The sequence below is a fragment of the Mus caroli genome, unplaced genomic scaffold (assembly GCF_978045245.1).
Source record: "Mus caroli unplaced genomic scaffold, Mus_caroli_1 scaffold_16, whole genome shotgun sequence".
NCBI lineage: Eukaryota > Metazoa > Chordata > Mammalia > Rodentia > Muridae > Mus > Mus caroli.
The window spans coordinates 481,205-507,404 of record NW_028227271.1 but is presented as its reverse complement, the minus strand read 5'-3'; the positions used below and the strand labels follow the sequence as shown (position 1 = coordinate 507,404).

The 26,200-nt window shown below is 39.6% G+C and overlaps 1 long non-coding RNA gene across 1 annotated transcript in view; it reads left to right on the top strand.

Moving 5' to 3' along the window:
- Positions 1 to 26,200, top strand: part of LOC115030343 (uncharacterized) — a 65,961-nt gene that overhangs the window by 8,290 nt on the left and 31,471 nt on the right. The window contains exons 4-5 of the long non-coding RNA XR_015045597.1: positions 23,934 to 24,121; positions 25,440 to 25,526. This is a non-coding gene — a long non-coding RNA (uncharacterized LOC115030343). The remainder of the gene's footprint in view (positions 1 to 23,933; positions 24,122 to 25,439; positions 25,527 to 26,200) is intronic.

Below are 26,200 nucleotides of genomic sequence, written 5' to 3'. Positions count from 1 at the left end.
ATGCCTCTTTATTAAAGCGTTAAAGCTTGCTTTAATAGGTATTCATAGGTATTAATTGATATCCAAACTTCGTAATATGATAGTAATGCTTCTAATATTGATTTTAACAGTGATAAATTGTTTTAAACATAGGTTTTGCTTTCCCAAAGTTGTAGATATTATCCTAACCTTGCACAAAAACTTAAAAATTATGGTTAAAACTGCCATTGTTCCATTGACTGCAGCTCGCAGTTTGATTGCAAATTTAAGATTAATGCTCAGATTAAAAAGTATTTTACCTTTGAGTCAATACAGGGCTCTGGGCAGTCCCAGAGCGGCTTGTGGCCTTTTCTTTTGTTTTGCAAACAATGCCTAAAAAAGTTTTTCCCTGTGTTCAAGAAAATTTCTTTTTAACAGTGTTACAGATCTATTCAGATGTTTAAAATAATGCTTAAATTCAAAGATTTTTGCTTCTAGTAAACTGGTAATCACTAGAAAATTTTGCCTCTATGTATGGCTAATATAGCTTTACATTATGTAAGAAAAATGTTTATTGTTTCTGCTTCTTTACAAGAAGCCAAAAGTTTTAATCTTTCAGTATATATTGTTTCCTAAGTGAAAAGTATTTTATTAACTAATGCTTCTCAAGGGAAGTTTACCTTAAATCCTTGCTCTCACCCAAAAGATTCAGAGACAGTATCCTTTTGTTATTTGGTGTTTTGATTTGCTGCAAAAGGTTTTACAAAAAATAAAGAAAGCTTTTATAATTGTTGTTAATTGGTAATTAAAAATTAGTGGTGCCCAAGACAATTCTTTGGCCAGAAAAAACATTATTGTAAAGTCATTTTTCTCATCCTCCCAGCCAATCGTTGGCCCACGTGGGCCCAACTAGCTGCTGTGGAGCGGAGTCTTAAGACACACAGTTGCCCCTTTGAAACCTCAGTTAATTAAAATTTCAAGTTTGGATATCAATAACTTTAACATCGCATGCATGAATCAAAGCACAAGTAAAAATCCACTGAGTAGGTGTTATCTGCTTCTTGGTAAAAAGACAGTTTTCCTCTGTGGTCTTACTATAAAATGTTTACGAATCAGTTTTCCAAAATATAGAGAAGAGAAATCTGTGACACTGAGTTATGAATACAGAAGCATCAAAGCATAGACTGTCAAGCAAAGGTCTATCTTTAATAGGTGCATTGACTCACTTTCAAGCATAAATAATCAGTATGTAAAAGAAGACCTTCTCTCCCCTTTTTCCAACATAGTATTTTTATTGATTCTTTGGGAATTTCACATTATGCATCTTGTTCACACTTACTTCCCAGTCCTTCAGTGCCCACCCTCCCACTCTTGTGATCTCCCACTCTACCAAAAGTCTAATTTATGATGTTTATACTCACTGGATCATGGTCAAACTCTCAGTGGCCTGTCTCTTAAATGGAACTAAGTCCTTTCTCTCCTGACCACCTTCTGCTAGAAACCATTAATTGTGTAAAACTACACTTTAACATCCTTATCACATTTTAAAAGAGTTCTCTTGATGGCTTTCTATTTAGGCTATTACTTTTCAGGGGGAGGGTTGGGGTAGGGATTGTCACAGAAGTCTTTCATTGTCCCTCCTTTTTAACCATATATTTGCTGTCATCAATATTACTGCAAAAGTAGCTTCCTCTCTCTTTATAGCCAACAGGAACATAGTTCCACATGGTTTTCAGTGACAGCACAGACCATGAACATGGCCCCCAGCTGCAGAAGGAACACAGACCCAGACAAGGCCCTCAGAGGCAGCCTGGACCATGAGCATCAATATGGTCTCAGGTGACAGTGTAGTCACCTCAATATGACCCCTGGTAGAAACACTGCTCATAGATAACATGGCCCCAGGCTGCAGCACAGACCATGGAAATCTGAATGGCCTTTCGTGGTAACATAGGTCATTGATCTCAATCCCTGGCTCAGCAGGACCTGGGACCCAGATATGGTCCTTGGCAGCAGCATGACCTGGACATCACTGTGTTTTGTGCCTCATATCAGATAGTCCTCTAGGCTCAAAAGATGAATGTTTTGATTAGCATGTTGTCCTTGTCCCTTATTGGAGGATTTCTTGATTAAACAGGCCAGTGTGTGTGTGTGTGTGTGTTAGTAGTAGTAGCAACTGCAGCAGCAGCAGTCATTGTCACCACTGTCACAAATACTCTATCATGAATATGTGTGTTTCAGGGAATTCATAGAGGAAAAACTAACAATTTTTTATTGGATATTTTCTTTGTTTACATTTCAAATATTTTCCCCTTTCCAGGTCTCTTCAGAATCTCCCTCCCCCTCCCACCTCCCCCTACCTCTATGAAGGTGCTCCCCCACCCACCCACCCACTCCCTTCTTCCTGCCCTGGCATTCCTACCCCTACATTGGGGCAGTAAACACCCTCAGGCCCAAGGGCCTCTCCTCCCACTGATGTCCAACAAGGCCATCCTCTGTCACATATGCAGCCAGCACTTTGTGTCCCTCCATGTGTATTCTTTGGTTGGTGGTCCAATCCCTGGGAATTCTGGTGTGTGTGTGGGGTCTGGCCTGTTGATACTGTTGTTCCCTCCATGGGGCTGCAAACCCCCTCAGCTCCTAAGTCACTTCTCCAACTCCTCCATCAGGGACCCCCAAACTCATTCCAATGGTTGGCTGTGAGCTTCCTCCTCTGTATGTGTCAGGCTCTGGGAGAGCCTCTCAAATCATTTCAGCCATATCAGGCTTCTATCAGCAAGCACTTCCTAGCATCCACAATAGCATTTGGGTTTGGTGGCTGTATATGGGATGGATCCCCAGGTGGGGCAGTGTCTGGATGGCCTTTCCTTCAGTCTCTGCTCCATGCTTTGTCTCCATATTTCCTCATGTGGTATTTTGTTCACACTTCTAAAAAGCAGTAAAGCATCCACACTTTGGTCTTCCTTCTTCTTGAACTTCATATGGTCTGTGACTTGGATCTCAGGCATTCTGAACTTTTGGGCTAATATCCACTTATCAGTTAGTACATACCATGTTTGTTCCTTTGTCACCTCACTCAGGATGATATTCTCAAGTTCCATCCACTTGCCTGCGAATTTCGTGAAGTCATTGTTTTTAATGGCTAAGTACTACTCCATTGTGTAAATGTACTACATTTTCTGTATCCATTCCTCTCTTGAGGGACATCTGGGTTGTTTCCAGCTTCTGGATATTATAAATAAGGCTGCTATGAGCATAGTGGAGCATGTGTCCTTATTACATGTTGGAGCATCATCTGGGTATATGCCTAGGAGTGGTATAGCTGGGTCCAATTTTCTGAGGAACCACCAGACTGACTTCTAGAGTGGTTGTACCAGCTTGCAATTCTACCAGCAGTAGAAGAGTGTTCCTCTTTTTCCATATCCTTGACAGTATCTGCTGTCACCTGGGTTTTCCATTTTAGCTATTCTGACTGGTGTGAGGTGGAATCTCAGGGCTGTTTTGATTTTCATTTCCCTGTTGACTAAGGCTGTTGAATATTTCTTTAGGTGTTTCTGAGCCCTTCAAGTTTCCTCAGTTGAGAATTCTCTGTTTATCTCTGCTCTGGGTTTTTAATAAGGTTATTTGGTTTTCTGGAGTCTTACTTCTTGAGTTCTTTGTATATATTGGATATTAGCCCTGTATCTGATGTGAAATTGGTAAAGATCTTGGTTGCTGTTTTACCCTACTGATATTGTCCTTTGCCTTACAGAAGCTTTGTTGATTCTTGATCTTAGAGCATAAGCCATTGGTGTTCTGTTCAAGAACTTTTCCTCTGTGCCCATGTGTTCGAGACTTTCCCTACTTTCTTTTCTATTAGATTCAGTGTATCTGTTTTTATGTGGAGGTCCTTGATCGACTTGGACTTGAGCTTTGTACAGGGAGATAAGAATGGATCAATTTGCATTCTTCTATATGTTGACTGCCAGTTGAAAATGCTGTTTTTTTTTTACATTGAATGGTTTTATCTCCTTTGTCAAAGATCAAGTGACCATAGGTGTGTGGGTTCATTTTGGGGTCTTCAATTCTATTCCATTGATCTACCTGCCTGTCACTATACCAATACCATGCAGGTGTTTTTGTTTTTGTTTTTGTTTTTATCACTATTGCTCTGTATACAGCTTGAGATAAGGGGTCGTTATTCCACCAGAAGTTCTTTTATTGTTGAGAATAGTTTTCACTATCCTGGGTTTTTATGTTATTCCAAATGAATTTGAGAATTGCTCTTTCTAACTCTATGAAGGATTGAGTAGGAATTTTGATTGGGATTGCATTGAATCTGTAGATTGCTTTTGACAAGATAGCCATTTTTATTATATTAATCCTGCCAATCCATGAGCATGGGAGATCTTTCTATCCTCTGAGATCTTCTTCTATTCCTTTCTTCAGAGACTTGAAGTTCTTGTCATACAGATCTTTCACTTTCTTGGGTAGAGTCACACCAAGGTATGAATATTATTTGTGACTATTGTGAGGGGTGTGGTTTCCCTAATTTCTTTTTTCAGCCTGTTTATTCTTTGTGTAGAGAAAGGTCACTTATTTGTTTGAGTTAATTTTATATCCAGCCACTTTGCTGAAGTTGTTTATTAGCTTTAGGAATTCTCTAGTGGAATTTTGAGGGTCACATAGGTATACCATCATATCATATACAAATAGTGATATTTTTACTTCTTCCTTTCCAATTTGTATCCTTTTGACCTCCTTTTGTTGTCTAATTGCTCTAGCTAGAACTTTGAGTACTATATTGAATAGATAGGGAGAGAAAGTGCAGCCTTGTCTAGTCCCTGATTTTAGTGGGATTTCTTCAAGTTTCTCTCCATTTTGCTATATATTGCTTTTACTATTTTTAGGTATGAGCCTTGAATTCCTGATCTTTCCTAGACTTTTATCACAAAGGAGTGTTGGATTTTGTAAAATGCTTTTTCAGCATGTAAAGAAATGATTGTGTGTATTTTTTCTTTGAGTTTGTATATAGAGGAGTACATTGATGGATTTCTGTATATTGAAACATCCCTGCATCCCTGGGATGAAGCCTACTTGATCACGATGGATGACTGTTTTGATGTATTCTTGGATTCTGGTTGTGAGAATTTTATTGAGTATTTTTACATCGAGATTCATATGGGAAATTGGTCTGACATTCCCTTTCTTTGTTGGGTTATTGTGTGGTTTTGGTATCAGCATAATTGTGGCTTTATAAAATGAATTGGGTAGTGTTTCTTCTGTTTGTATCTTGTGGGATAGTTTGAAGAGTATTGCTATTAGGTCTTCTTTGAAGGTCTGATAGAGTTCTGCACTAAACCAATCTGCTCCTGGGCTCTTTTTTGGTTGGGAGACTTTTAATGGCTGCTTCTATTTTTATGGGTTATGGGGCTGTTTAGATGGTTTATCTGATCCTGATTTAACTTTGGTATTTGGTTTTTGTCTAGAAAATTGTCCATTTCATCCAGATTTTCCAGTTTTGCTGAGTATAGGAGGATCTGATGATTTTTTTTTGAATTTCCTCACTTTCTCTTGTTATATCTCCCCTTTCACTTCTAATTTTGTTAATTTTGACACTGTTTCTGTGCCCTCTGGTTAGTCTCGTTAAGGGTTTATCTATTTTGTTGATTTTCTCAAAGAAGCAGCTCCTGGTATTGTTGATTCTTTGATTAGTTCTTTTTGTTTCTACTTGGTTGATTTCAGCCCTGAGTTTGATTATTTCCTGCTGTCTACTCCTCTTGGTTGTATTTTCTTCTTTTTGTTCTAGAGCTTTCAGGTGTGCAGTTAAGCTGCTAGTGTATGCTCTCTCCAGTTTCTTTTTGGAGGCACTCAGAGCTATGAGTTTTCCTCTTAACACTGCTTTCATTGTGTCCCATAAGTTTGGGTATGTTATACCTTAATTCTCATTAAATTCTAAAAACTCTTTAATTTCTTTTTTTTTATTTCTTCCTTGACCAAGTTATCATTGAGTAGAGCATCATTCAGCTTCCATGTGTAGATGGGATTTCTGTTCCTTCCATGTGTATGCGGGTTTTCTGTTGTTTTTGTTGCTATTGAAGACCAGCCTTAATCTGTGGTGATCTGATAGGATGCACGGGATTATTTCAATCTTCTTATATCTGTTGAGGTCCTTTTAGTGACAGATTATATGGTCAGTTTTGGAGAAGGTACTGTGAAGTGCTGAGAGGAAGGTATATTCTTTTGCTTTAGGATGAAATGTTCTATAAATATCTGTTAAATCCATGTGGTCCATAACTTCTGTTAGTTTCAATGTGTCCCTGTTTAGTTTCTGTTTCCATGATTTGTTCATTGGTGAAAGTGGTGTGTTGAAGTTATATGTTGTGTGATGTGTGCTTTGAGCTTTTGTAAAGTTTCTTTTTTGAATGTGGGTGCCTTTGCATTTGGAGCATAGATGGTCTGAATTGAGAATTCTTTTTGATAGTTTTGATTATTTGTTTGTTTTTATGAGCATGAAGTGTCCTTCCTTATTCTTTTTGATAACTTTGGTTGAAAGTTAATTTTATCAAATATTAGAATGTCTACTCTTGGCTGTTAGCTTGTTTCTTGGGACCATTTGCTTGGGAAATTGTTTCCAGCCCTTTACTCTGAGGTAGTGTTTGTCTTTGACACTGAGGTACGTTACCAGAATGCGCAAAATGCTGGGTCCTGTTTATGTATCCAGTCTGTTAGTCTATGTTTTTTATTGGGGAATTGAGTCCATTGATACTAAGAGATACTAAGGAATAGTGGTTGTTGCTTCCTGTTATTTTTGATGTTATTTTTATGTTTGTGTGGCTATCATCTTTTGGGTTTATTGAAAGAAGATTACTTTCTTGTTTTTTTCTAGGATATAGTGTAGTTTCCCTCCTTGTGTTGGTGTTTTCCATCTATTATACATTGTAGGGCTGGATTTGTGGAAAGATATTGTGTAAATGTGTTTTTGTCATCGAATATCTTGTTTTTTCCATCTATGGTAAATGAGAGTTTTGTTGGGTATAGTAGCCTGGGCTGGCATTTGTGTTCTCTTAGGGTCTGTCGTTCATAGTGTTTGTTGAGAAATCTGGTGTAATTCTGATAGGCCTGCCTTTATATGTTACTTGACCTTTTCCCCTTACTGCTGTTAATATTCTTTCTTTGTTTAGTGCATTTGGTATTTTGACTATTATGTGACAGGAGGAATTTCTTTTCTGGTCTAATGTGTTTGGAGTTCTGTAGCATTGTGTGTGTGTGTTTTGTTTTTTGAGACAGGTTTCTCTGTGCAGTCCTGGCTGTCCTGGAACTCACTCTGTAGACCAGGCTGGCCTTGAACTCAGAAATCTGCCTGCCTCTGCCTCCTCTGTAGGCTCCTTATATGTTTATGGACATCTCTTTCTTTAGGTTAGGGAAGTTTTCTTCTATGATTTTGTTGAAGATATTTACTGGCCCTTTAAATTGGGAGTCATTGCTCTCTTCTATATTTATTATCCTTAGGTTTGGTCTTCTCGTTGTGTCCTGGATTTCCTGGATGCTTTAGGTAAGGAGTTTTTTGCATTTTGCATTTTCTTTGACTGTTGTGTCAATGTTTTCTATGGTATCTTCTGCACCTGATATTCTCTCTTCTGTGCTTGTACCTATGGTTTCTGATCTCTTTACCAGGTTTTCTAACTCTAGGGTTGTCTCCCTTTGTGACTTCTTTATTGTTTCTATTTCCATTTTTAGATCCTGGATTGTTTTGTTCACTTCCTTCATCTGTCTGGTTATGTTTTTCTTTATTTCTTTAAGGGATTTTTGTGTTACCTCTTTAAGGGCTTCTACCTGTTTACCAGTGTTTTCCAGTATTTCTTTAAGGGAGTTATTTATGTCCTTCTTAAAGTCCTCTACCATCATCATGAGATGTGATTTTTAAATCAAAGTCTTGCTTCTCTGGTGTGTTGGTGTATCCAGGTCACACTGGTGGGAGACCTGGGTTCTGAAGATGCCAAGTTGCCTTGGTTTCTGCTGCATATATTCTTACCCTTGCCTCTTGTCATCTGGTTATCTCTGTTTTTAGCTGGTCTTGCTGTCTCTGACTGTGGCTTGTCCCTCCCCAAGCCTGTGTGTCATTACTCCTGGGAGACCAGTTCTCTTCTGGAGGAATTTGGGTATGGAGAGCTGTGGCACAGGGTCAGCTCTGGGCACAAACAGAAACTTGAAGGATCCTGTCCCATGCTGTCTCTCAGTTCCTGTCTACTGAGGGTCTAGATGGGTCACTCTGAGCAGAGGTGGTGGTCTTACCTGTGCTCACAGGCCAGTCCACACTACTAGCGCACTGTGGCACAGGATCAGCTCTGGGCACTGTTGCACAGGATCTGCAAATGTGTTTCATTTGTTTTATCTTTATTTATCTGCCTTTACAAATAAATGCCTGTGGCTGGTGGTGAGGCAGGAGGAATCAAGAAAGCTGAACCATGTGCACAAATGCTCTTGCATAGTATATGTATTTTGTGAATAACTGAGTCTTGAGCAGAAGTAATTGGAAAGAAGTCAAGAGACGGAGAGAGAGAGAGAGAGAGAGAGAGAGAGAGAGAGAGAGAGAGAGAGAATAGACAAAGACACTAAAAGTCCAAGAATAAAAACCTCATGGTAGGATGAGCCATGAAGCAAAGATAAGAGTGAAAGGATCTCTTGTCAATAACAGACAACGAACATAGGCTGTGAGAGAATTAACAGTCTGGGTTAAATTGTTTGGAGTGTTATGATGTCACCAGCAAGAACCTGTTCAACCATGTAGGCAATAGTTAGAGAAAAAGGGGACTGAGGCTTGTATCTGGGAAGATTCAAAGCTGGTAAGGTGGCTGGAGAGAATAAGAAGCCAAAGATAAAAGGCAGATAGATATACAGGAAGAATCAAAGGAAGAGACAGATATGAGAATAGAGGCTCCTAAGGAACCAAGAAGCTCCTTAAAATAAGTTGAGTTTGTCCCTGTGTCATTTTTTCAGGGATTAAAGGAAAATGTTATGACAGAAGAACAGAGACTTTTTACAAACATAGAGTCACAACAATGTCCATTCAGCAGTCACATGCTTCCTAATAAAGAAAAGAATTCACCCTGGCCCACTTCACACAAACAAGTTCATTTGCTTCCTCCTCCCTGGGGGTCTTTACAAACAAGGAGACTGGAATCTGCCTTGGCCCTTTCCTTCCCAGTCTCTAAATCACTAGTAAAGCCATATCCCTGCATGAACCCAGCTAAGCCATCCCTAGTTGCCACCACAGAATAAGGAGGAGAGATGGAAATACACTCAGAGAAAACCAGATGCAACCAGGCCAAGGGGTTGTGCCCATTGGAACATTTCAGAACACAAGGGCTTCCTGTGGTTCCTGGAATTTCACCAGGGAACAGGAGCCCTGTGTCCTTCACACCCCACTGGGCAGCTCTCTTTTCCCTAACTCTTTACTTACACATGAACTAACAGGAACATAAAAATCCTATTTATCCAAGTCATTCCCAGGAGGGAATTGGCAATTCTTGTAACTGGCTTGACTCCCAGATGCCTCCAGGGATTAAAGTATGGGTCAAGAGGACCAGAATCTGGCAAAGTGCTTAACAAGCTTCATCAGTACCTTAGAATTGTCTCCAGTTGTCAGAAGTAAAAAGAGCCAAGCATGTTTACACACACACACACACACACACACACACACACACACACACACACACCTGCTTCTCTTGTTTAGAATTACATCTTATAAACTGCCTTTCACAAGGAAATCTTCTCCATTTCATAATAGTTCACCCCACCTCACATCAGCATTATTGTTCATTTATACAAGTTTCAAAATCACCTCTACCGAACTGGCTTGTCTTGGTTTTCCTCTCTTCTTTTCTGCCCAAGATTTATAGTGAATAGCTTCTACCTTGAGGCCCTTATTTCTCTCTCTTTCTTAATTTTATAACATACACTTTTCCTTCAAGAAGTTCCATGAAATGCATTTGTTCACACAGTTTCCTAGAATCCAATATGCCCATTTCTCCAATCCCTCTGGTAAAAAGGTACAGGGCTCAAAATAAACACAGTAGTCCATGGTATATGATATCAAGATGTAAAAAACAGATCTGTCACACACAAACAAGGAACTTCTCAACCAAATATCCATTCTCATGCTTGACATTCTTGAAAACAAAACGTTTACGGAAAAAAGAGCATGTATTGCTACAAAAATATCTATGGAAATTTCTCTTTGATAATGACTTTTGCAACATTTTAGGTAAAGCTGTAAGCCAAAAGCCTAGAATTACCAACCAAGCAGCATACACGAACTGGTTCGAGGCCCCCTGACACACATACAGCAGAGGACTGCCTAGTCTGACCTAAATGGGAGAAGATAGGAGACTTGAGGCACCAGGGAGTGGGGAGGCCTGCAGGGAGGAGGACAACCTCTTGGAGTGGGGAGGAGTGGGATGAGGAACTGTGGGAGGGGGTAAAAACTGGACTGTAAATAAATAAAAGTTTTTTTTTTTTTTAAACCTAGAAATAGTGTAAAGTCCTGTTTTCAACTTTAATCTCTCATTTTATATTCCCCACAACTGGCTCTTTGAGTGTCTCCAAATATCATTTTATAATGTGCTATACCCCAGGGTTGGAAAGCTGAGAAATGTATTATGAAGTATTTTCTGACCAATGAGTATAAAATTCAACATCTTTGCCTTCTAGTCACACCTGAAACAGTAAACCAAAGTGAGTACTCAGCTATCATTGTTTTGGGAAAACATCCGACCACTATACTGCCAACATAATCTACGTGAGGTGCTTTCTGTAACAATTGCCATCATCTATGTCTTGGATATGCAGGGTGTGCCCCCATATCAAAGCAATCATAAAGGAAGGTATCTCTGTGTGGAGAGTTGTTATTCATCTTTTGTTGTTGTTTTTTTAAATTTTAGTTTCAGTGTTAGTCCTCTTTGAAGTCAGAGGACAAGAAATTGAATGTGAAAAGTATGGACGATTTCATGAAGGTTTATATTCTTATTTTGAGGTGATTAAAAGCATAACTCTTTGTTTTGGGGTATCATGGGTACAGTTCTCTATGGAGACCTATAAAAGATCATAGGTTCTTTCTGACTATCCTCATGTGCTTTGTATAGGCCTTGCATCCTCATTAGAAACAATTCTACACAGTCTCCAGTATATCCACTGAGAATGTAAGATCCCGAGGGCAGGGAGAACCCAGATCAACCTAGAAGCCTCTCTTTGATAGGATCTACTAGAAGCTTCATCACTACTGACTAACATTCATGATGCTGAAAGTTATTATGCATGTTACCAGAAGAGAAAAGTAATCACCAACATCACCCAGTTACAAATTTTGAGACTTACAATAGTGACCTTCCTAAAAAATATTGATACAGTAATAGCACAGAAATTATGGCAGTAACCACTTTTAACTGGATTTAAGGTTCACTACATTAGATGTAACCCAGATCTGAAACTGATAAAGAGGCTGAGAACATGAGACTAGCCAGGTCATGGACCATTGTCCTACTATTATTAATCTGTTAAAGTAACATAGGAATAAAATGGCTGCTAATGACATACCTGTATCCAGAGATCAAAGAATCAATCAAGAGAAGCTCTCCTCATCAGAGAAGCTTTTTCTTGAAGTATATGGTAATTGAAACAGAGACTCACAGCTGGACAATGTGCAGAGAGTGAGTGTCTTTGGACCACTTAGCCCTAGATGGGATATTTTTATCAAGTCCTTCCCTCTATGCTCAGGGATCTACATAGAAGAGGAAATAAAAAAAATTATAAGAGCCAGAGGTGATAGATGACTCTAAGGAAACTGTGCCTTCTAGACACAACAGGGCTGGCACATTTATGAATTCATAGAGACTATGACACCATGCACAAGATCTGCACAATTTCAAACTAGACAGAATTCCAGCATGGAGAAAGGGAGTGGACACAAAATCCCACCCTAACCAAGAAGCTATTTATATTTGTTGAAAAGGGGAAAATGGTTTTTTTTCTAATGGATTGTTACTGGGTATATCAACCACACTTCAGGGTAGGTCTGATGTCCAAAAGTAAGTTAGTCAATAAAAAATGGATACCATGTTTTGTGTGTGTGTGTGTGTGTGTGTGTGTGTGTGTGTGTGTGTGTATTGTGTGCTTTTTGTTCTGTTCTGGTATTTTTTTTCTTATTAGGTTTTTATTTGTTTTGATTTTTAGTGTGGAGGGTTTGTTTGTTTGTTTGTTTTATTTTGTTCCCTTTGAGAGAAAGGAAACAGATTAAGCAAAAATGGCAGCAAGGTAGGCTAATCTGAGAGGATTTGGGGGAGAGAAAAAATATAATGAAAATACATTGTAAGAAAAATTTTTAAATAAAAACTAATGGAAAGACAAGCTTCCGGTCTGACCAGCACTGGGGTAGCTAGGGCACAGAGTCGGCTGACACCCGCCAGCTACTCACAACACCAGCCATGGGATCTTAAGACTTCAGGTGATCCAGCCATCCTCCCGGCCAGAGGACAGGTGTCCGCCCGGCCCAGGAGCCCTTGGCCTCAGGATCTGCGGAAGCCATCTTGGTTCCAGGACTCCGCTGAACTTAGGAACTTAGTCTGCACAGGTGAGAGTGTGCACCACAGAACCTGACAGCTTGTGGGACAGGCAGGAGCCACAGAGCCTTTGAGGCAGCGTCCTTTTTGGGCCCTAGACATCCAGCCACCCTCCAGGCCAGAGGAGAGGTGTCCACCCAGCCTGGGAGCCCTTTGCCTCAGGATCAGCGGGAGCCATCTTGGTTCCAGGACTCCGCTGAACTTAGTCTGCACAGGTGAGAGTGTGCACCACAGAAGCTGACAGCTTCTGGGACAGACGGGAGCCACAGAGCTACTGAGGCAGCACCCTTTTCGGGCCCCAGACATCCGGCCACCTTCCTGGCCAGAGGACAGGTGTCCACCTGGGCCGGGAGGCTTTTGCCTCTAGATAGGCGGTAGCCATCTTGGTTCTGGGACTCCACCGAACATAGTCTGCACAGGTGAGAGTGTGCACCACACAAGCTGACAGCTTCTGTGACCCACCAAAGCAACACAGCTTCTGGGAAAGGTCCTGTTTTGGGCCTTCATCTTTGGCCAGGAGGAGGTCCAAACACCAGATATCTGTGCACCTTCCCTCTAAGAGGAAAGCTTGCCTTCAGAGAGTGCTCTGACCACTGAAACTCAGAGGAGAGAGCATGTCTCCCAGGTCTGCTGACAGAGGCTAACAGAATCACCAGAAGAACAATCTCTAAACAGAGACAACTAAAACAACTAACTCCAGAGATTACCAGATGGCGAAAGGTAAACGTAAGAATCTTACTAACAGAAACCAAGACCACTCACCATCATCAGAACCCAGCACTCCCACTTCACCCATTCCAGGGCACCCCAACACACCGGAAAAGCTAGACCCTAAATCTAAAAGCATATCTCATGGTGATGGTAGAGGACATCAAGAAAGACTTTAATAACACACTTAAAGAATACAGGAGAACACTGCTAAACAGGTAGAAGACATTAAAGAGGAAGCACAAAAATCCCTTAAAGAATTGCAGGAGAACACTGCTAAATAGGTAGAAGACATTAAAGAGGAAGCGCAAAAATCCCTTAAAGAATTGCAGGAAAACCAGAATAACAGGTGATGGAATTGAATAAAACCATCCAAGACCTAAAAAGGGAAGTAGAAACAATAAAGAAAACCCAAAGTGAGGCAACGCTGGAGATAGAAACCCTAGGAAAGAAATCTGGATCCATAGATGCGAGCATCAGCAACAGAATACAAGAGATGGAAGAGAGAATCTCAGGTGCAGAAGACTCCATAGAGAACATCGGCACAACAATCAAAGAAAATACAAAATCCAAAAAGATCCTAACTCAAAACATCCAGGAAATCCAAGACACAATGAGAAGACCAAACCTACGGATAATAGGAGTAGATGAGAATGAAGATTTTCAACTCAAAGGACCGGCAAATATCTTCAACAAAATTATTGAAGAAAACTTCCCAAACCTAAAGAAAGAGATGCCCATGAACATACAAGAAGCCTACAGAACTCCAAATAGACTGGAGCAGAAAAGAAATTCCTCCCGACACATAAAAATCAGAACAACAAATGCACTAAATAAAGATAGAATACTAAAAGCAGTAAGGGAAAAAGGTCAAGTAACATATAAAGGCAAGCCTATCAGAATTACACCAGATTTTTCACCAGAGACTATGAAAGCCAGAAGAGCCTGGACAGATGTTATCAGAAACTAAGAGAACACAAATTCCAGCACAGGCTACTATACCCAGCCAAACTCTCAATTACCATAGATGGAGAAACCAAAGTATTCCACGACAAAAACAAATTCTCACATTATCTTTCCACGAATCCAGCCCTTCAAAGGAGAATAACAGAAAAAAACCAATACAAGGACAGAAACCATGTCCTAGAAAAAGCAAGAAGTTAATCCTAAACCTAAAGAAGACAGCCACAAGAACAGAATGCCAACTCTAACAACAAAAATAAAGGGAAGCAACAATTACTTTTCCTTAATATCTCTTAATATCAATGGACTCAAATTTCCAATAAAAAGACATAGACTAACAGACTGGCTACACAAACAGGACCCAACATTTTGCTGCTTCCAGAAACTCATTTCAGAGAAAAAGATAGACACTACCTCAGAATGAAAGGCTGGAAAACAATTTTCCAAGCAAATGGTAGGAAGAAACAGCTGGAGTAGCCATCCAAATATCTAATAAAATCGACTTCGAACGCAAAGTCATCAAAAAAGACAAGGAAGGGCACTTCATACTCATCAAAGGTAAAATCCTCCAAGAGGAACTATCAATTCTGAATATCTATGTTCCAAATACAAGGGCAGACACATTCATTAAAAATACTTTAGTAAAGCTCAAAGCACACATTGCACCTCACACAATAATAGTGGGAGACTTCAACACACCACTTTCACCAATAGACAGATCATGGAAACAGAAACTAAACAGGGACACAGTGAAACTAACAGAGGTTATGAAACAAATGGATCTGACAGATATCTACAGAACATTTTATCCTAAAACAAAAGGATACACCTTCTTCTCAGCACCTCATGGTACCTTCTCCAAAATTGACCACATAATGATCACAAAACAAGACTCAACATATACAAAAATATTGAAATTGTCCCATGCATCCTATCAGATCACCATGGACTAAGGCTGATCTTCAATAACAACATAAATAATGGAAAGCCAACACATGCATGGAAACTAAACAACACTCTTCTCAATGATACCTTGGTTAAGGAAGGAATAAAGAAAGAAATTAAGGACTTTTTGCAGTTTAATGAAAATGAAGCCAAAACATACCCAACCTTATGGGACACAATGAAAGCAATTCTTTTCTTTCTTTTTTTTTTTAAAATCTTTTTTTTAAAATTAGGTAATTTCCTCAATTACATTTCCAATGCTATCCAAAAAGTCCCCAATACACTCCCCCCCCAGTCCCCCACCCACCCACCCCCACTCCTTGGCCCTGGCATTCCCCTGTACTGGGGCATATAAAGTTGGCAAGTCCAATGGGCCTCTCTTTCAAGTGATGGCCTACTAGGCCATCTTTTGATACAAATGCAGCTAGAGACAAGAGCTCTGGGGTACTGGTTAGTTCATAATAATGATCCACCTATGGGGATGCAGTTCCCTTTAGCTCCTTGGGTACTCTCTCCAGCTCCTCCATTGGGGGCCCTGTGATCCATCCAATAGCTGACTGTGAGTATCCACTTCTGTGTTTGCTAGGCCCCGGCATTGTCTCACAAGAGACAGCTATATCTGGGTCCTTTCAGCAAAATCTTGCCAGTGTATGCAATGGTGTCAGCGTTTGGAAGCTGATTATGGGATGGATCCCTGGATATGGCAGTCTTTAGATGGTCCATCCTTTCTTCACAGCTCCAAACTTTATCTCTGTAACTCTTTCCATGGGTGTTTTGTTCCCAATTCCAAGAAGGGACACAATTTCCACACTTTGGTCTTCGTTCTTCTTGAGTTTCATGCGTTTAACAAATTGTATCTTATATCTTGGGTATCCTAAGTTTTGGGCTAATATCCACTTATCAGTGAGTACATATTGTGTGAGTTCCTTTGTGAATATGTTACTTCACTCAGAATGTTGCCCTCCAGATCCATCCATTTGCCTAGGAATTTCATAAATTCATTCCTTTTAATAGCTGAGTAGTACTCCATTGTGTAAATGTACCACATTTTCTGTATCCATTCCTCTGTTGAGGGGCATCTGGGTTCTTTCCAGCTTCTGGCTATTATAAATAAGGCTGCTATGAACATAGTGGAGCATGTGTCCTTCTTACCGGTTGGAACAACTTCAGGATATATGCCCAGGAGAGGTATTGCTGGATCCTCAGGTAGTATTATGTCCATTTTCTGAGGAACCGCCAAACTGATTTCCAGAGTGGTTGTACCAGCTTGCAATCCCACCAACAATGAAGGAGTGTTCCTCTTTCTCCACATCCTCGCCAGCATCTGCTGTCAGCTGAATTTTTGATCTTAGCCATTCTGACTGGTGTGAGGTGGAATCTCAGGGTTGTTTTGATTTGCATTTCCCTGATGATTAAGGATGTTGAACATTTTTTCAGGTGCTTCTCTGCCATTCGGTATTCCACAGGTGAGAATTCTTTGTTCAGTTCTGAGCCCCATTTTTTAACGGGGTTATTTGATTTTCTGGAGTCCACCTTCTTGAGTTGCTTATATATATTGGATATTAGTCCCCTATCTGATTTAGGATAGGTAAAGATCCTTTCCAAATCTGTTGGTGGCCTTTTTGTCTTATTGATGGTGTCTTTTGCCTTGCAGAAGCTTTGCAACTTTATGAGGTCCCATTTATCGATTCTTGATCTTATAGCGCAAGCCTTTGCTGTTCTATTCAGGAATTTTCCCCCTGTACCCATATCTTTGAGGCTTTTCCCTACTTTATCCTCTATAAGTTTCAGTGTCTCTGGTTTTATGTGGAGTTCCTTAATCCACTTAGATTTGACCTCAGTACAAGGAGATAGGAATGGATCAATTCAAATTCTTCTACATGATAACCACCAGTTGTGCCAGCACCATTTGTTGAAAATGCTGTCTTTTTTCCACTGGATGGTTTTAGCTCCCTTGTCAAAGATCAAGTGAACATAGGTATGTGGGTTGATCTCAGGGTCTTCAATTCTGTTCCATTGGTCTACTTGTCTGTTGCTATACCAGTACCATGCAGTTTTTATCACAATTGCTCTGTAGTACAGCTTTAGGTCAGGCATGGTGATTCCACCAGAGGTTCTTTTATCCTTGAGAAGAGTTTTTGCTATCCTAGGTTTTTTGTCATTCCAGATGAATTTGCAGATTGCCCTTTCTAATTCGTTGAAGAATTGAGTTGGAATTGTGATGGGGATTGCATTGAGTCTGTAGATTGCTTTTGGCAAGATAGCCATTTTTACTATATTGATCCTGCCAATCCATGAGCACGGGAGATCTTTCCGTCTTCTGAGATCTTTAATTTCTTTCTTCAGAGACTTGAAGATCTTATCATACAGATCTTTTACTTCCTTAGTTAGAGTCATGCCAAGGTATTTTATATTATTTGTGACTATTGAGTAGGGTGTTGTTTCCCTAATTTCTTTCTCAGCCTGTTTATCCTTTGTGTACAGAAAGGCCATTGACTTGCTTGAGTTAATTTTATATCCAGCTACTTCATTGAAGCTGTTTATCAGGCTTGGGAGTTCTCTGGTGGAATTTTTAGGGTCACTTATATATACTATCATATCATCTGCAAAGAGTGATATTTTCTATCTCCAGTGTTGCCTCATTTTGGGTTTTCTTTATTGTGTCTACTTCCCTTTTTAGGTCTAGTATGGTTTTGTTCATTTCCATCATCTGTTTGGATGTGTTTTCCTGTTTTTCTGTAAGGACTTCTACCTGTTTGATTATGTTATCGTGTTTTTCTTTAAGGATTTGTAACTCTTTAGCAGTGTTCTCCTGCAATTCTTTAAGGGATTTTTGTGCTTCCTCTTTATTGTCTTCTGCCTGTTTAGCAGTGTTCTCCTGCATTTCTTTAAGTGTGTTATTAAAGTCCTTCTTGAAGTCCTCTATCATCATCAGGAGATATGCTTTTAAATCCGTGTCTAGCTTTTCCGGTGTGTTGGGGTGCCCTGGACTGGGCGAAGTGGGGGTGCTGGGTTCTGATGATGGTGAGTGGTCTTGGTTTCTGTTAGTAAGATTATTACGTTTACCTTTCGCCATCTGGTAATCTCTGGGATTAGTTGTTATTGTTGTCACTGTTTAAAGATTGGAGCAGACTCTGTGTTCCACTCACCAGAAGTCTCAAAATCCTGTGGCAGGTGCCGTGGGTAGCTGGCGGGTGTCAGCAGACCCTGTGCTCTAGCTACCCCAGTGCTGTTCAGACCAGAAGAGGCTTGTGGCCCTACTCAGGCTGGATTTCTCCCTCCCCAACCAAAGCAGTCTCAGGTCCCGCGGGATTGGACTGGAGCAGAAGCTGTGTTCCACTCACCAGAAGTCTCAAAATCCTGTGGCGGGTGTCGAGGGTAGCTGGCAGGTGTCATCCGACCCTGCGCTCTAGCTACCCAGGTGCTGGTCAGACCCGAAGAGCCTTGTGGCCCTACTCAGGCTGGTTTTCTGCTTCCCTAACTAATGCAGTCTCAGGTCCCACGTGCAATTGGATTGGGGCAGAAGCTGTGTTCCACTCACCAGAAGTCTTAAGATCCTGTGGCGGGAGTTGTGGGTAGCTGGCGAGTGTCAGCCGACCCTGCGCCCTAGCTACCCCTGTGCTTTTCTGACCAGAAGAGGCTTGTGGCCCTACTCAGGCCAGATTTCTGCCTCCCCAACCAAAGCAGTCTCAGTTCCCGCGTGATTGGACTGGAGCAGAAGCTGTGTTCCACTCACCAGAAGTCTCAAAATCCTGTGGCGGGTGTCCTGGGTAGCTGGCGGGTGTCAGCAGACCCTGCACTCTAGCTACCCAGGTGCTGTTCAGACAGGAAGAGGCTTGTGGCCCTACCGAAAGCATTTCGAAGAGGAAATCTCATAGCTCTGAGTGCCTCCAAAAAGAAACTAGAGAGAGCACACATTAGCAGCTTGACAACACACCTAAAAGCTCTAGAACTAAAGGAAGCAAATTCACCCAAGAGGAGTAGATGGCAGGAAATAATTAAACTCAGGGGTGAAATCAACCAAGTGGAAACAAGAAGAACTATTCAAAGATCAACCGATAGAGGAGCTGGTTCTTTGAGAAAATCAACAAGATAGATAAACCCTTAGCCAGACTCACTAGAGGGCACAGGGAATGTATTCTAATTAACAAAATCAGAAATGAAAAGGGAGACATAACAACAGATCCTGAAGAAATCCAAAACACCATCAGATCCTTCTACAAAAGGATATACTCAACAAAACTGGAGAACCTGAATGAAATGGACAAGTTTCTAGACAGATACCAGGTACCAAAGTTAAATCAACATCAGGTTAATGATCTAAACAGTCCCATATCCCCTAAAGAAATAGAAGCAGTCATTAATAGTCTCCCAACCAAAAAAAAAGTCCAGGACCAGATGGGTTTAGTGCAGAGTTCTATCAGACCTTCAAAGAAGATCTAATCCCAGTTCTTCACAAACTATTCCACAAAATAGAAACAAAAGTTACTCTACCCAACTCATTCTATGAAGCCACAATTACTCTGATACCTAAACCACAAAAAGACCCAACAAACATAGAGAACTTCAGACCATTTTCCCTTATGAATATCAATGCAAAAATCCTCAATAAAGTTCTCACTAACCGAATCCAAGAACACATCAAAACAATCATCCATCCTGACCAAGTAGGATTCATCCCAGGGATGCAAGGATGGTTCAATATACGAAAATCCATCAATGTAATCCGTTATATAACCAAACTCAAAGACAAAAAACCACATGATCATCTCCTTAGATGCTGAAAAAGCATTTGACAAAATCCAACACCCATTCATGATAAAAGTCTTGGAAAGATCAGGAATTCAATGCCCATACCTAACCATGATAAAAGCAATATACAGCAAACCAGTAGCCAACATCAAAGTAAATGGTGAGAAGCTGGAAGAAATCCCACTAAAATCAGGGACTAGACAAGGCTGCCCACTCTCTCCCTACCTATTCAACATTGTACTTGAAGTCCTAGCCAGAGCAATTAGACAACAAAAGGAGATCAAGGGGATACAAATTGGAAACGAAGAAGTTAAAATATCACTTTTTGCAGATGATATGATAGTACATATAAGTGACCCTAAAAATTCCACCAGAGAACTCCTAAGCCTGATAAACAGCTTCAATGAAGTAGCTGGATATAAAATTTACTCAAGCAAGTCAATGGCCTTTCTGTACACAAAGGATAAACAGGCTGAGAAAGAAATTAGGGAAAGAACACCCTTCTCAATAGTCACAAACAATATAAAATACCTTGGCATGACTCTAACTAAGGAAGTGAAAGATCTGTATAACAAGAACTTCAAGTCTCTGAAGAAAGAAATTAAAGATCTCAGAAGATGGAAAGATCTCCCATGCTCATGGATTGGCAGGATCAACATTGTAAAAATGGCTATCTTGCCAAAAGCAATCTACAGATTCAATGCAATCCCCATCAAAATTCTAACTCAATTCTTCAAGGAATTAGAAAGGGCAATCTGCAAATTCATCTGGAACAACAAAATACCTAGGATAGCAAAAACTCTTCTCAAGGATAAAAGAACCTCTGGTGGAATCACCATACCTGACCTAAAGCTTTACTACAGAGCAATTGTGATAAAAAAACTGCATGGTACTGGTATAACGACAGACAAGTAGACTAATGGAACAGAATTGAAGACCCTGAGATGGACCCACACACCTATGGTCACTTGATCTTTGACAAGGGAGCAAAAACCATCCAGTGGAAAAAAGACAGCATTTTCAACAAATGGTGCTGGCACAACTGGGGGTTATCATGTAGAAGAATGCGAATTGATCCATTCCTATCTCCTTGTACCAAGGTCAAATCTAAGTGGATCAAGGAACTTCACATAAAACCAGAGACACTGAAACTTATAGAGGAGAAAGTGGGGAAAAGCCTTGAAGATATGGGCACAGGGGAAAAATTCTTGAATAGAACAGCAATGGCTTGTGCTGTAAGATCGAGAATTGACAAGTGGGACCTCATGAAACTGCAAAGCTTCTGCAAGGCAAAAGACACCATCAATAAGACAAAAAGACCACCAACAGATTGGGAAAGGATCTTTACCTATCCTAAATCAGATAGGGGACTAATATCTAATAAAGAACTCAAGCAGGTGGACTCCAGAAAATCAAATAACCCTATTAAAAATGGGGCTCAGAACTGAACAAAGAATTATCACCTGAGGAATACCGAATGGCAGAGAAGCACCTGAAAAAATGTTCAACATCCTTAATCATCAGGGAAATGCAAATCAAAACATCCCTGAGATTCCACCTCACACCAGTCATAATCGCCAAGATCAAAAATTCAGATGACAGCAGATGCTTGCGAGGATGTGGAGAAAGAGGAACACTCCTCCATTGTTGGTGGGATTGCAAGGTTGTATAACCACTGTGGAAATCAGTTTGGCGGTTCCTCACAAAATTGGACATAATACTACCAGAGGATCTAGTAATACCTCTCCTGGGCATATATCCAGAAGATGTTCCAACCGGTAAGAAGGACACATGCTCCACTATGTTCATAGCAGCCTTATTTATAATAGCCAGAAGCTGGAAAGAACCCAGATGCCCCTCAACCGAGGAATGGATACAGAAAATGTGGTACATTTACACAATGGAGTACTACTCAGCTATTAAAAAGAATGAGTTTATGGAATTCCTAGGCAAATGGATGGACCTGGAGGGCATCATCCTGAGTGAGGTAACACAATCACAAAGGAACTCACACAATATGTACTCACTGATAAGTGGATATTAGCCCCAAAACTTAGGATACCCAACATATAAGATACAATTTGTTAAACGCATGTAACTCAAGAAGAATGAAGACCAAAGTGTGGACACTGTGCCCTTTCTTAGAATTGGGAACAAAACACCCATGAAAAGAGTTACAGAGATAAAGTTTGGAGCTGTGAGGAAAGGATGGACCATCTAAAGACTGCCATATCCAGGGATCCATGCCATAATCAGCTTCTAAACGCTGACACCATTGCATACACTAGCAAGATTTTGCTGAAAGGACCCAGATAGAGCTCTCTCTTGTGAGACAATGCTGGGGCCTAGCAAACACAGGAGTGGATGTTCACAGTCAGCTATTGGATGGATCACAGGGCCCCCAATGGAGGAGCTAGAGAAAGTACCCAAGGAGCTAAAGGGATCTGCAACCCTATAGGTGGAACAACATTATGAACTAACCAGTACCCCAGAGCTCTTGACTCTAGCTGCATATGTATCAAAAGATGGCTTAGTAGGCCATCACTGGAAAGAGAGGCCCATTGGACTTGCATATTTTATATGCCCCAGTACAGGGGAAGGCCAAGGCCAAAAAGTGGGAGTGGGTGGGTAGGGGAGTGGGGGGGGGGAGATTATTGGGGACTTTTTGGATAGCATTGGAGATGTAAATGAGGAAAATACCTAATTAAAAAAATTAATTCTAAAAAAAACTAATGGAAAACAGCTTGACAAATAAACTAAAATGTAACTGCACAAATCAAGGGAAAGATTAAGTGGTCTTCAAACAATTCAAATGTTTTATTTTTGACATTTTATACAATCCCAACATTGTGGGAAGACGTTTGTTTGTTTGTTTGGCAGATACCCTACATTTATTTATTTTTTAATAAGATAATCATGTTCATGTTTTTCTACCAGTCTACGAGAATGGGAGGACTTTCCATATTCTGTATTCCTCAATTTCCTCCCTTAGAAGCTTGAAGTTTTCATTGCATAAGTTTTCATATCTTTAGTTAGGTTTACACACAATTTATATTTGTTTTTGTTTTAGTGTCCCATCTTGTCAACCTTATAACGACTTTCTTAAACACAGTCATAACAACTAGTTTTTTAAAAACTATTTAAACTAATAGACTATAACCATTCTATTGGTTTCTCTGACTGCTACTTGTTCTTCCGTATCATAATCTCTTTCTCTGAAAAGATCTTGTTTCTAGGGATATTTTTATAAGGAGAGTGTGGGCAAGATGTGCTTTTTTTTTTTTTTTTAAATCTCTTTATTCAACTACCCTATGTCCCTGTCTGTAGAATTCTAGCTTAAACTCTGCCCATGGCTCCTAATTTCAAGGAAGAGTGTCAGACATTTGATGATAACCTAATTTGCCTACTTTGTGAGGGATTTTTCTCTAGAGATTAAAAAGATTCTCTTTGAAATTCAGAATTCTTTCTAGATAAGCTTAGGTGTGGATTTTCTATCAGAATCATTACCTAGCTCTCATTGGGGATGTTAGACCTTATATTGTATATATATTGCCCTTAAGGAAACTTTCTGCTAACATTACTTTTGAAATAACTGACTCATTCCTTAGCAATATATTTTCAGTCACTCAGCCCAATTACTCTGGAAGAATATTTCCCTTTGTGATCATACATTAAAATAATTATATCCATACTTTGCCTGTGCCCACACAAGCAAAGATGATCTCGATGCACCGAGCATCCAGAGAATTTTCACTAAAACCAATGAAGCAGACATAGGCAGAGTGATAAATTGGCAAGATGGGCCTGGGGTTGCTCCTTCCAGAAGTTCTCTCAGCCTCACAGATTAATTCCTAACAAACATCTCTTTTACCACCTTCAAATAACTCTTTTCAGTCTACCTCTACTGAACAGAACTAACTAATCCCACCACCATGACAATGGCAAATTCCTACAATCAGCAGCCTAGTTCATTGTAGTAACACCTTCTCTTGTATCTGTCTATTGTTATAGATTTAAGCAAGAACATGTCTCTACCTTCACATCTTCTAGACACACCCTGAATGGCAACTACAAGTCTACTGTTACCAGGAAGAAACAGGTCCACATCAAATCTGTTATTACAACACCTTGTTGCATTGAAGCAAAGAATACTATGAATTCCAAATATGGTTGATTTGAAGGACATGTTTTAACAGATGGTGAATACAATATTAAATCTGCCTGAGTTTTCTGTACCAGATGATGAGGATAATATTCAGTTTGCATGATTTCTGTAAATGTGGCTTTTAAAATGTGGACACTACTTAAAACTCTGTCTTGAAATCAGGCATAGGATTTCTCTATAGATAAGGATGGAATATGAAATGACATATTTTTCATGTAGTTCATTTAACATGTAAGGCTATAAAACAGGCAATATTATAAATTAAAAATCTACCATGATTCTATTCATCCATACATTGGAAGGAACAGTGTATTGTTTAGCCATTACAAATGTAGTATGCTAATCTTTATATAAAGTTTCACATCGTTAAACTTAAGCTATCACCGTCCCCCCTTGAATTGAACATTTTTACTTGACATTTATGTAGTAATTGACAAATGCCAGGCAAGGATGGATTGGAATCTACCCCCAAATCCAGCCCCAAATCATGAATAAGTTTTACTTCACAAACTGGTTTAAGATAGTAGAATTACATTGACCTCAAATAGTTTCAAAATGCTTCTTATGTATATGTATGTGAAATGTTTTCATAATTTAAGATGTTTTACAATGAAGATAAATATACACATTTTTATATTCAAAGGGCAAATGGGCAAAGGAGCCAATTGTCAATCAAGCATTTGGAACTTGAAAACCAGAAACCTACTCACATTAAATTCATAAAGTCTTTTCTACTCTTTCAGTACATGTTTTTTACACAGTGTCTCATAAGAGTGACATTGAAACAATTGAGTTATCAGTGCATATTTTTAGATAGTTTGACATTGGTCCATAGCTTGAAAACAGGCTTCATTTCACAGTAATTCTTTTTCCAACTGTCTTGATACACAGAAATCTTTTAAAACATAGACACTTGTTGAAAAAAATGTTTTGTTGGCATCTTCACACACATGTGCATACATGTTCCAGTATCTAAGATTCATACTAACTTCTCATGCTATAGAAATGATTCACAGTGAACACACACTACAAATAAGAGAAATAAGTGGCTGACTGCATAAAAAATAAATAATTAAAAGTTTCTTATTTAGTTATTGGCTCTTTTTTTTTTTAGAAATACATCACAGCAATAGGATTTAACCTCTAACAAATAATTTCTAAGTCATAACAACTTTGTGTAAAATGAATACATTTGTTTCGTTGTAGATCAGTTTATTCATCTTGGTTCTTTTTCCCTCAAATATATAGTAGTGCATTTTTAGGACTTTTTTTTTGGCACTTTACAATACCACAAATATAACCAGCATAGGCTTCTACAACTTTCTGATACAGTCTCTTTTTCCCTTTGCCAGAAGACCTAATGCCTAGCCGGGAAAAAAAGTGTGAGGATGACAATGGTTTCACATTAAGTTGTACGAATTTGTGATTACAGCTGATAGGTAAGTTGTGGCCCTTTGCATTTTCCTTTTTTCTTTTGTGATTGCCTGTGGGTGCCCCAAATCCCCACAGCTTCATTTCCTCTCTCTTTTGTGTGTTCACACCAAGGCAAACCCTTGCCAAGGGGACAGGGACTGCCTGTTCTGGAAATGACCATTTGCTTATTTGTCTTTATGATTACCCACTTAATCTGTATATCTTGGGTTTATTGTGTCCTGGTTCAGGCCTCTCCAGGTTTCATTAGTTAAATACAAATATTGTTTCTACATAGCTTTCTTCTGCTTTTATTTCTGCTTCAGTTGACCCACCACCCTATTCAAAACATATTTTACCTTTAGTTTCTTAATTGAAAAGTACAAAGTGAACCCTGGTGTTGACATCTGTATTCCCAGACTTAGTGGATAGAGAGAAAAATGTTGAGGTTAAGCTAGCCTGTACAGTGAAAGCCTGACATAAATAAAGAAACAAAAAAAATGAAGGAAGGAAAAGATACAGATAGATACTATAGATAGTGATATTTCCTTGGTTCTGGAATTAAAAATGTGAACTTTTCCAGTTTGAAAATTCAAACAGAAGCAATACGATGACCAAACATCACACATGACTCTAGGTTTAGTCTTTAAAAGATAACCAGAATGTTGAGAAAAATCTCCTTTTGATCTCACCCTGGATCCCC